Source organism: Pan paniscus, chromosome 13, assembly GCF_029289425.2.
Source record: "Pan paniscus chromosome 13, NHGRI_mPanPan1-v2.0_pri, whole genome shotgun sequence".
Classification (NCBI taxonomy): domain Eukaryota; kingdom Metazoa; phylum Chordata; class Mammalia; order Primates; family Hominidae; genus Pan; species Pan paniscus.
In genome coordinates this window covers 85,824,969-85,837,150 of record NC_073262.2, presented here as the reverse complement: position 1 = coordinate 85,837,150, position 12,182 = coordinate 85,824,969, and the positions used below count along the sequence as shown (strand labels likewise).

General features: G+C 41.3%; 1 long non-coding RNA gene across 2 annotated transcripts in view; it reads right to left on the bottom strand.

The window, feature by feature from the left end:
• Positions 1-11,577, bottom strand: part of LOC129397289 (uncharacterized) — a 36,804-nt gene extending 25,227 nt beyond the window's left edge. For both annotated transcript variants that reach the window (XR_008624552.2, XR_010109402.1), the window contains exon 1: positions 11,066-11,577. This is a non-coding gene — a long non-coding RNA (uncharacterized LOC129397289). The remainder of the gene's footprint in view (positions 1-11,065) is intronic.
• Between the last annotated feature and the right edge of the window lie 605 nt (positions 11,578-12,182).

Genomic DNA, 12,182 nt, shown 5'->3' with positions numbered 1-12,182 from the left:
TAACTAGAATAACCAGTTTAGAGAAGAACATAAATGACCTGATGGAGCTGAAAACCACAGCAGAACTTCACGAAACATACACAAGTATCAATAGCTGAATCGATCAAGCGGAAGAAAGGATATCAGAAATTGAAGATCAACTAAATAAAGTGTGAAGACAAGACTAGAGAAAAAAGAATGAAAAGGAATGAACAAAGACTCCAAGAAATATGGGACTATGAGAAAAGACCAAACCTACGATTGATTGGTGTACCTGAAAGTGACAGGGAGAATGGAACCAAGTTAAAAAAACACACTTCAAGATATTATCCAGGAAAACTTCCCCAACCTAGCAAGACAGGCCAACATTCAAATTCAGGAAATACAAAGAACACCACTAAGATACTCCTCGAGAAGAGCAACCCCAAGACACATAATTGTCAGATTCTCCAAGGTTGAAACGAAGGAGAAAATGTTAAGGGTAGCCAGAGAGAAAGGTCAGGTTACCTACAAAGGGAAGCCCATCAGACTAACAGTGGATCTGTCTGCAGAAACCCTACAAGCCAGAAGAAAGTGGGGGCCAATATTCAACATTCTTAAAGAAAAGAATTCTCAAACCAGAATTTCATATCCAGCCAAACTAAGCTTCATAAGCAAAGGAGAAATAAAATCCTTTACAGACAAGCAAATGCTGAGAGATTTTGTCACCACCAGGCCTGCCTTACAAGAGCTCCTGAAGGAAGCACTAAATCTGGAAAGGAAAAACCAGCGCAATCAAATTAGAACTCAGGATTAAGAAACTCACTCAAAACTGCACAACTATGTGGAAACTGAACAACCTGCTCCTTAATAACTACTGGGTAAATAAGAAAATTAAGGCAGAAATAAATTCTTTGAAACCAATGAGAACAAAGACATAATGTACCAGAATCTCTAACACAGCTAAAGCAGTCTTTAGAGGAAAATTTATAGCACTAAATGCCCACACCGGAAAGCAGAAAAGATCTAAAACTGACACCCTAACATCACAATTAAAAGAACTAGAAAAGCAAGAACAAACAAATTAAAAAGCTAGCAGAAGACAAGAAATAACTAAGATCAAAGCAGAACTGAAGGAGATAGAGACATGAAAAACCCTTCAAAAATTCCATGAATCCAGGAGCTGGTTTTTTGAAAAGATTAGCAAAGTAGATACACAGCTAGCCAGGCTAACAAAGAAGAAAAGGGAGAAGAATCAAATAGACACAGTAAAAAATGATAAAGGAATATCACCACTGATCCCACATAAATACAAACTACCATCACCTCTATGCAAATAAACTAGAAAATCTAGAAGAAATGCATAAAATCCTGGACACATACACTCTCCCAAGACTAAATGAGAAAGAAGTCGAATCCCTGAAAAGACCAATAACAAGTTCTGAAATTGAGGCAGTAATTTATAGCCTACCACCCAAAAAAAGCCCAGGACCAGACGGATTCACAGCTGAATTCTACCAGAGGGACAAAAAGGAGCTCATCCCATTCCTTCTGAAACTATTCCAAACAACAGAAAAACAAGGACTCCTCCCTAACTCATTTTATGAGACCAGCATCATCCTGATACCAAAACCTGGCAGAGACACAACAAAAAAAGAAAATTTCAGGCCAATATCCCTGATGAACATCAATGTGAGAATCCTCAATAAAATATGGCAAACTGAATCCAGCAGCACATCAAAAAGCTTGTCCACCATGATCAAGTCGGCTTCATCCCTGGGATGCAAGGCTGGTTCAACATATGAAAATCAATAAACATAATCCATCACATAAACAGAACCAATGACAAAAACCATGACTATCTCAATAAATGCAGAAAGGGCCTTCGATAAAATTCAACACCACTTCATGCTAAAAACACTCAATTAACTAGGTATTTATGGAACATATCTCAAAATAATAAGAGCTATTTACGGCAAACCCATAGCCAGTATCATACTGAACAGGCAAAAGCTGGAAGCATTCCCTTTGGAAAGTGGCATGAGACAAGGATGTCCTCTCTCACCACTCCTATTCAACATAGTATTGGAAGTTCTGGCCAGGGCAATCAGGCAAGATAAATAAATAAAGTGTATTCAAATAGGAAGAGAGGAAGTCAAATTGTCTCAGTTTGCAGATGACATGATTGTATATTTAGAAAACCCCATCATCTCAGCCAAAAAACTCCTTGAGCTGATAAGCAACTTCAACAAAGTCTCAGGATACAAAATCAATGTGCAAAAATCACAAGCATTCCTATATACCGATAATAGACAAACAGCCAAATCATGAGTGAACTCCCATTAACAACAGCTACAAAGAAAATGAAATATCTAGGAAAACAATTTAGAAGGGATGTGAAGGACCTCTTCAAGGAGAACTACAAACCACTGCTCAAGGAAATAAGAGAGGACACAAACAAATGGAAAAGCATTCCATGCTCACGGATAGGAAGAATTAATATCATGAAAATGGCCATACTGCCCAAAGTAATTTACAGATTCAATGCTATTCCCATCAAGCTACCATTGACTTTCTTCACAGAATTAGAAAAAACTAATTTAAATTTCATATGGAAACAAAAAAAGAGCCCGTATAGCCAAGACAATCCTAAGCAAAAAATAACAAAGCTGGAGGCATCACACTACCTGACTGCAAACTATGCTACAAGGCTACAGTAAACAAAACAGCATGGTACTGGTACCAAAACAGATACATAGACCAATGGAACAGAACAGAGGCCTCAGAAATAATGCCACACACCTACAACCATCTGATCTTTGACAAACCTGACAAAAACAAGCAATACGGAAAGGATTCCCTATGTAATAAATGGTGTTGGGAAAACTGGCCAGCCATATGCAAAAAACTGAAACTGGATCCCCTTCCTTACACCTTATACAAAAATTAACTCAAGATGGATTAAAGATGTAAGCGTAAAACCTAAAACCATAAAAAGCCTAGAAGAAAACCTAGGCAACACCATTCAGGACATAAGCATGGGCAAAGACTTCATGACTAAAACACCAAAACCAATGGCAATGAAAGCCAAAATTGACAAATGGGATCTAATTAAACTAAAGAGCTTCTGGATAGCAAAAGAAACTAACATCAGAGTGAGGAGGCAACCTACAGAATGGGAGAAAATTTTTGCAATCTATCCATCTGACAAAGGTCTAATATCCAGAATCTACAAGGAATTTAAACAAATTACAAGAAAAAAACAAACCCCATCAAAAAGTGGGCAAAGGATATGAACAGACACTTCTCAAAAGAAGACATTTATGTGGCCAAAAAACATGAAAGAAAAGCTCATCATCACTGGTCATTACAGAAATGCAAATCGAAACCACAATGAGATACCATCTCATGCCAGTTAGAATGGCAATCATAAAAATGTCAGGAAACAACCGATGCTGGAGAGGATGTGGAGATATAGGAATGCTTTTACACCATTGGTGGGAGTGTAAATTAGTTCAACTATTGTGGAAGATAGTGTGGCAATTCCTCAAGGATCTAGAACCAGAAATACCATTTGACCCAGCAATTCCATTAATGGGTATATACCCAAAGGATTATAAATCATTCTACTATAAAGACACATGGACACTTAAGTTTATTGCAGCACTATTTACAATAGCAAAGACTTGGAACCAATCCAAATGTCCATCAATGATAGACTAGGTAAAGAAAAAGTGGCATGCATATATATATATATATATCATGGAATACTATGAAGTTATAAAAAACAATGAGTTCATGTCCTTTGCAGGGACATGGATGACGCTGGAAACCATCATTCTCAGCAAACTAACACAAGAACAGAAAAACAAACACCGCATGTTCTCACTCATAAGTGGGAGTTGAACAATGAGAACACACGGACACAGGGAGGGGAACATCACATACTGGGGCCTGTCGGGGGTTGGGAGACAAGGGGAGGGAGAGCATGAGGACAAATACCTAAGGCATGCAGGACTTAAAACCTAGATGACAGGTTGATGGGTGCAGCAAACCACCATGGCACATATATACCTATGTAACAAACATGCAAGTACTGCACATGTATCCCAGAACTTAAAGTATAAAAAAGCAAAAAAAAAAAAGAAAAAAAGGAAAAAACATTTTTACTCTAAAACTTTTTCATGTTGAACACTTCTGACAAGTCGCCACAAGATGGAGGTACATCTGAAGTTTGAGTTAGATAAGTTTTTAAAGTTTTGAGTACATGAAAGCTGTTTTCAATAATAGACAATTGCCCGGGCCCAGTGGCTCACGCCTGTAATCCCAGCACTTTGGGAGGCCGAGGCAGGTGGATCACCTGAGGTCAGGAGTTCAAGACCAGCCTGGCCAACATGGTAAAACCCCATCTCTACTAAAAACACAAAAAATTAGCATGGCGTGGTGGCGGGTGCCTGTAATCCCAGCCACCCAGGAGGCTGAGGCAGGACAATTGCTTGAACCTGGGAGGCAGAGGTTGCAGTGAACTGAGATTGCGCCATTGCACTCCAGCCTGGGCAACAAGAGCGAAAACACCATCTCAAAAAAATAAAATAAATAAAATAAAATAGACAATCTATTTAAATGCCACTTGAAATTGTGCTTTAAAACCTGCTGCAAGACTTTACTACATATAAAAAAAAAAAACCAACCGGGAAGAGATAGATGATTTAAATTTATAAAATATCTTCTCTGATGAGCCAAGAAATAACCTGATAACTTAACACATGACCCAAAGGCTCCAGAGAAACCTTTTTCACCAACCCTCCTGAGACCAGCCTGGCCAACATGGTGAAATCCCATCTCTACTAAAAATACAAAAATTAGGCAGGTGTAGTGGCGTGTCCCTGTAATTCCAGCTACCTGGGAGGCTGAGGTAGGACAATCACTGGAACCCAGGAGGCAGAGGCTGCAGTGAGACGAGATCGTGCCACTGCACTCCAGCCTGGGTGACAGAGCAAGACTCCGTCTCAATAAAAAAGAAAGAAAAAAGTTTGGAGTCCCTTCCCTGTGTCTTTGCCTCTACCCCAGCACACATTGCCCTGATGTTTCTCCCAGTTGGCAAAACTTGGAGATCTTGGAGCTAAAGGATGCATATGTGTCCTCTGGGTCAGAGATGCTTTTTTGTCCCAAGAATGTCCCTATGCCTCAGCCTAGAAAATAAGTGCTAGCACAAACAAAATACATGAAGAATTCAGCACTTTGATACTATTTAAATATTCATAGTTAACAAATGTGTCCAAATGTGTCCAGTGATTTACATTGAGATCATCCTTTGCATGTTGTAAAGTTTTAAGTATACTTTTTTATATGACCAAAAAGAAATATTTTATTTGGCTTCATGTTTTTAAAATAGTCTTTTCAAATATTCTTTAATTAGTAGTTAATTAAGGAGCTGTGATTAGAACCCAGGAGATTCATGTAAAATATTTCTCAAGTTCACCTAAGTGGTTTAAAAATCAAATAACCTTGGGGGTTGGGTCAAGATGGAAGACTAAAAGCAGCTCACGCGTGCCATTCTCATGGAGAGGAAACAAAACGGCTAGTGAACACTGACCCTGCAGGCCAATCATCTGAGAAACCACATCAGGATGCATCAAGGAAGCAGGGGAACAGAGAGAGCAGAGAGGAGCGAAGCTGGGCACCAGCCTGTCTGAGCTCAGGGCGGAGGCAGGAGAATCTCTCCAACACAGAAAAGGATCAAAAAGTGAGAGCCCCCTGGAGGACGCACACTCTCCACAGGGACCTGTGCAAGACTGGGAACAGGAGAATCCTCCTGGCTCCCCTGCACCTCCCCCACTGTGCTTTGAGGACTGAGGTTGAGAGACACCAGGACATTTTGTAGGGGCAACACTCAAGTCCAAGGGGACCTCGACAAGCCTTGAGCCCCAGAGCAGACCAGCACTGGTGCCACAGACCCAATAGAGGCTATAGTTATGGTGCCTGGGAGCAGTAAGATTACTCCACACCCCCTCGCTGGACAAGGCTTGGTGCCAGCCTCCAGCCCTGTGGAACCACTTCTGCCTGGACTCAGCCAGTGGCTGCAGCCTCTTGTCCTGGAAACACCCAGACAGGAGGGTGGGTGACCCCACCCACCCCTACTACTAGTAGCCTGGTGGGCAGTGCTTGCCAGAGCTTTCAGCTCAGGGGTCCCACTTCTGTGTGAACTCAGCCAGAGTTTGCAGCCCCCTATTGCCCAGGAAGCACCTGGATAACAGGGTGAGTGGCCCCACCCAACCCCACCACTAGAAGCCAGGTAGGCAATACCTGCTATAGATTCTAGCCCAGTGGTCCCTCTTCTGTGTAGACTTAACCTGGTGGGCACAGCCTCCTGTTGTCCCAGGAAACACCTAACAGGGTGGATGACCCCACTCACCCCTGCGGCTGGCAGCCAGGCAAGCAATGCCTGCTAGAGCTTCCAGCCCAGTTGTCCCACTTCTGATTGTAGCACCCTGTTGTCCTGGAAAATACCCAGAGGGCAGGGTGGGTGACTCCAGGAGAACCACACCTGCTAGAGCTTCCAGTCCACAGGTCCTGCCTCTGCCTGAATTTGCTAAGGGGCACAGCCTCCTGTTGCCCTGAAAATGCCTGGATGGCAGGGCAGGCAACTCCACCCACTCTCATAAGAAAGGCCATATCCACTAAAGCTTCTAGTCCAGGGGTCCTGCTTATGCCTGGGCAGGCACAACCCTGTGTCCCCCCAGGAAGCACTCAGAGAGCAGATTAGGGCTGACCCAGCAAGTATATGGCCTGTCTACAACTGTGACACCTGCCTGAGGGAGCTCCACGGACAAGAACACTGAACAAAAGAAAAGCAGGGGCCAGGCACGGTGGCTCACACCTTTAATCCCAGCACTTTGGGAGGCCAAGGCATGCGTATTACTTGAGGTCACAGGTTCGAGACCAGCCTGGCCAACATGATGAAACCCTGTCTCTGCTAAAAATACAAAAATTAGCCAGGCATGGTGGCAGGCACCTGTAGTCCCAGCTACTCAGGAGGCCAAGGCAGGAGAATCACTGGAATCCGGGAGGCAGAGGTTGCAGTGAGTCAAGATCATACCACTGCACTCCAGCCTGGGCAACAGAGTAAGACTATGCCTCAAACAGAAAGAAAGAAAGGAAGAAAGGGAAGAAAGGGAAGAAAGGGAAGGAAGGAAGGAAGGAAGGAAGGAAGGAAGGAAGGAAGGAAGGAAAAAAGAAGGCACAGAGACAGTAATTGAGGGGGGATCCTCCAAGACCCAGGAGCAGACTAGAATTAAGGCCAGTTGACTGAACTCACTTTATACCACAGTGAAACCACAAAGAAGATTAAAGGGGGGGAAAAAACATCCAAAAGACAGCAACTTCAAAGACTGAAGGAACATCAGCCCACACAGATGAGCAAAAACCAACACAATAACTCTGGTAACTCAAAAATCCAGAATGTCTTCTCATCTCCAGCCACGCTAGTTCCCCAGCAATGGTTCTTAACCAAGCTTAAATGGCTTAATGTCAGAAATAGAATTCAGAACATGAATAGAACGAAGATCATCAACATTCAGGAGAAAGCCAAAACCCAATCCAAGGACTCTAAGGACTACAATAAAATGATAAAGCAGATAAAAGATAAAATGATCCTTTTAAGAAAGAACTACTGAATTGACAGAGCTCAAAAACTCACTTCAAGAATTTCATAATACAACCACAAGTATTAACAGCAGAATTCACCAAGATGAGGAAACAATCTCAGAACCTGAAGACTGCTTCTCCAAAATAACTCTGTCAGACAAAAATACAAATGGTCGGGCGCAGTGGCTCACGCCTGTAATCCCAGCACTTTGGGAGGCCAAGGAGGGTAGATCACGAGGTCAGGAGATCGAGACTATCCCGGCTAACACTGTGAAACCCCGTCTCTACTAAAAATACAGAAAGAAATTAGCCGGGCGCAGTGGTGGGCGCCTGTAGTCCCAGTTACTCGGGAGGCTGAGGCAGGAGAATGGCCAGGAGAATGAACCCAGGAGGCGGAGCTTGCAGTTAGCCAAGATCGCACCACTGCACTTTAGCCTGGGTGACAGAGCCAGACTCTGTCTCAAAAACAAACAAACAAAAAAACAGCAAACAGAAAAAAGCAGGGGTTGCTATTCCAATTTCAGACAAAACAGACTTTCGACCAACAATGATCAGAAAAGATAAAGAAGGGCATTATTACACAATGGTAAAGTGTTCCACAAGAAGACCAAACTATCCTTATATTAATATATGCACCCAACACAGGAGCATCCAAATTCATAAAGCAAGTTCTTAGAGACTGACACAAGAGACCTAGATAACCACACAATAATAGTGGGAGACTTCAACACCCCACTGACAATATTAGACAGATCACTGAGGCAGAAAACTAACAAAGATATTCCGGACATGAACTCAACATTTGACCCAGGGGCCTAACAGAACTCTCCACCCCAAAACAAGAGAATATATATTCTTATCTGCACATGGCACACACTCTAAAATCAACCACATAATCAGCCATAAGACAATCCTCACCAAATTCAAAAAAATTTAAATCATACCAAACACACTCTCGGACCACAGCACAATAAAAATGGAAATCAAAACTAAGAAAATCACTCAGAATCATGTAATTAAATGGAAATTAAACAACTGCTCCTGAATAACATTTGTATAAACAGGAAATTAAGATAGAAATAAAGAAATTAATTGAATAAAACAACATATCAGAATCTCTAGCACACAGCTAAAGAAGTGTTAAGAGGGAAAAGTTGGCTAGGCCCAGTGGCTCACACCTGTAAACCTAGTACTGTGGGAGACTGAAGCGGGCAGATTACTTGAGGTCAGGAGTTTGAGACCAGCCTGGCCACACGGTGAAACCCTGTCTCTACTAAAAATACAAAAATTAGCTGGGCTACTGTAGTCCCAGCTACTCGGGAAGGTAAGGAAGAAGAATCACTTGAATACTTGAATGAACAGATTTAGGAGCTTTCTTGAATGAACCCAGGAGGCAGAGGTTGCAATGAGCCGAGATTGCGACACTGCACTCCAGCCTAGGCAACAGAGTGAGACTGTCTGAAAAGACAGGACAGGACAGGACAGGACAAGACAAGACAAGACAAGGAAACTAAACTTCAGGTCAATATCCTTGATGAGCATAGATGCAAAAATCCTCAACAAAATACTAGCAAACTAAAATCAGCAGCATAGTAAAAAGGTAATCTATAAAATCAAGCAGAGTTTATCCCTGGGATACAAGGTTGCTTCAACATATACAAATCAGTAAATATGATTCACCACATAAACCAGAAGTAAGTACAAAAACCATCTCAATAGATGCAGAAAAGGCTTTCAATAAAATTCAACATCCCTTCACGTCAGAAACTCTCAACAAACTAGTCACTGAAGGAAAGCACCTCAAAATAATAAGAGCCATCTATGACAAACCTACAGCCAACATCATACTGAACGGGCAAAAGCTGGAAGCATTTCCCTTGAGAACCGTATCAAGACAAGGATGCCCACTCTCACCACTCCTATTCAATGCAGTAGTAGAATTCCTGGCTAGAGCACTCAGTCAAGGGAAAGAAATGAAAGGCATCCAAATAGAGAGAAAGTCAGTCTATCTCTGTTTGCAGACAATATGATTCTATACCTAAAAAACTCCATAAGCTCTGCCCAAAAGTTCCTAAATCTGATATACAACTTCAGCAAAGTTTCAGGACATAAAATCAGTGTACAAAAATCAGTAGCATTTCTAAACACCAAGAACGTCCAAGCCAAAAGCCTAATAAAGAATGCAATACCATTCACAATAGCCACAAAAGTTATAAAATACCTAGAAATACAGCTAACAAGGGAGGTGAAAGATCTCTACAACAAGAATCATAAAACACTGCTGAAAGAAATCAGAGATAATACAACCAATGGAAAAATAATCCACGCTCGTGGACAGGAATAATCAATATTGTTAAAATGGTCATAATGTCCAAAGTAATTTATAGATTCAATGCTATTCCCATTAAGTTACCATTGACATTCTTCACAGAATTAGAAAAAAACTATTTTAAAATTCATGGAACCAAAAAAGAGCCCAAATAGCTAAGGCAATCCTAAGCAAAATGAACAAAGCTGGAGGCATCACATTATCCAACTTCAAACTATACTACAGGGCTACTGTAACCAAAACAGCATGGTACTGGTACAAAAACAGACACAGAGACAAATAAAGAAATCAGGCAGGAGGATCACCTGAGGTCAGGAGTTCCGAGACCAGCCTGACCAACATGGTGAAACCTCATCTCTACTAAAAATACAAAATTAGCCAGGCGTGGTGGCACATGCCTGTAATCCCAGCTACTCAGGAGGCTGAGGCAGGAGAATCACTTGAACCCAGGAGATGGAGGTTGCAGTGACTAAAGATCATGCCATTGCACGCCAGCCTGGGCAACAAGAGTGAAACTCCATCTCAAAACACAAAACAAAACAAACAAACGAAAAAGCTCAGAAATAAAACTGCACACCTACAACCATCTGATCTTCGACAGAGTTGACAGAAATAAGCAATGGGGAAAGGACTCCCTATTCAATAAATGGTGCTGGGGTAACTGGCTAGACATATGCAGACTATTTAAACTGGACTCCTTCCTTATACCATATACAAAAATCACCTTGAGATGGATTAAGGAGTTAAATGCAAAACCTAAAACTATAAAAACCCTGAAAGAAAACCTAGGCAATACCATTCTGGATACTGGCCCTGGCAAAGACTTCATGACGAAGGCGCCAAAAGCAATTGCAACAAAAACAAAACTTGACAAATGGGACCTAATTAAACTAAAGAGCTCCTGCACAGCAAAACAAAACAAAACAACCTATAAACAGATTGTATTAGTCAGGGTTATCTTAGAGGGACAGAACTAATAGGAGATATATATATATCCTATATATATATCCTATATAACCACACAATAATAGTGGGAGACTTCAACACCCCACTGACAATATTAGACATATAAATATATAAATATATATACATATATAAAAATAAAGGGGAGTATATTAAGTATTAACTTACAAGATCACAACGTCCCAAAATAGGCTGTCTGCAAGCTGAGGAGCAAGGAGAGACAGTCGGAGTCCCAAAACTGAAAAACTTGGAGTCCGATGTTCGAGGGCAGGAAGCATCCAACACAAGAGAAAGATGAAAGATGTAGGCTGCGAGGCTAGGCCTGTCTCTCTCCTTTTCTGCCTGCTTTGTATTTGCTGGCAGCTGATTAGATTGTGCCCACCAGATTAAGGGTGGATCTACCTTCCCCAGTCAACTGACTCAAATGTTAATCTCTTTTGGCAACACCCTCACACACACACACCCAGGATTAATACTTTGTATCCCTCAATCCAATCAAGTTGACACTCAGTATTAACCATTACACAGATTAAATAGATAACCTACAGAACTAAAGAAAATATTCGCAAACTGTACATCCCACAAAGGTCTAATATCCAGAATCTATAAGGAACTTAAATTAACAAGCAAAAACAATCCCATTAAAAAGTGGGCAAAGGATATGAACGGGCACCTTTCAAAAGAAGACATATATACAGCCAACAAGCATATGAAAAAATGTTCAACATCACGAATCACAAAAATTCAAATCAAAACCACAGTGAGATATCATCTCACACCAGTTTGAATGGCTATTAAAAAGTCAACAAAAATGTTGGCAAGGTTGCAGAGAAGAGGGAACACTTACACACTGATGGTAGGAAGGTAAATTGGTTCAGCCATTGTGGAAAGCAATGTGGCAATTCCTCAGAGAACTTAAAACAGAATTACCATTCAACCCAGAAACCTCACTGTTGGGTATATACCCAGAGGAATATAAATCATCCTACCATAAAAATACATGCATACATATATTCATCACAGCACTATTCACAACAGCAAAGACATGGAATCAACGTAAATACCCAACAACAGTAATAGACTGGATAAAGAAAATATGGTACATATATTCCATGGAATACTACGCAGCCATAAAAAAGAAGAAAATGATGTCCCTTGCAGCAACATGCATGGAGAGGCAGGCCATTATACTAAGCAATCTAACACAGGAACAGAAAACCAAATACTGCATGTTCTCATTCCGTGTGTACTCAATGTGGAAGCTAAACATTGACTACACATGGAC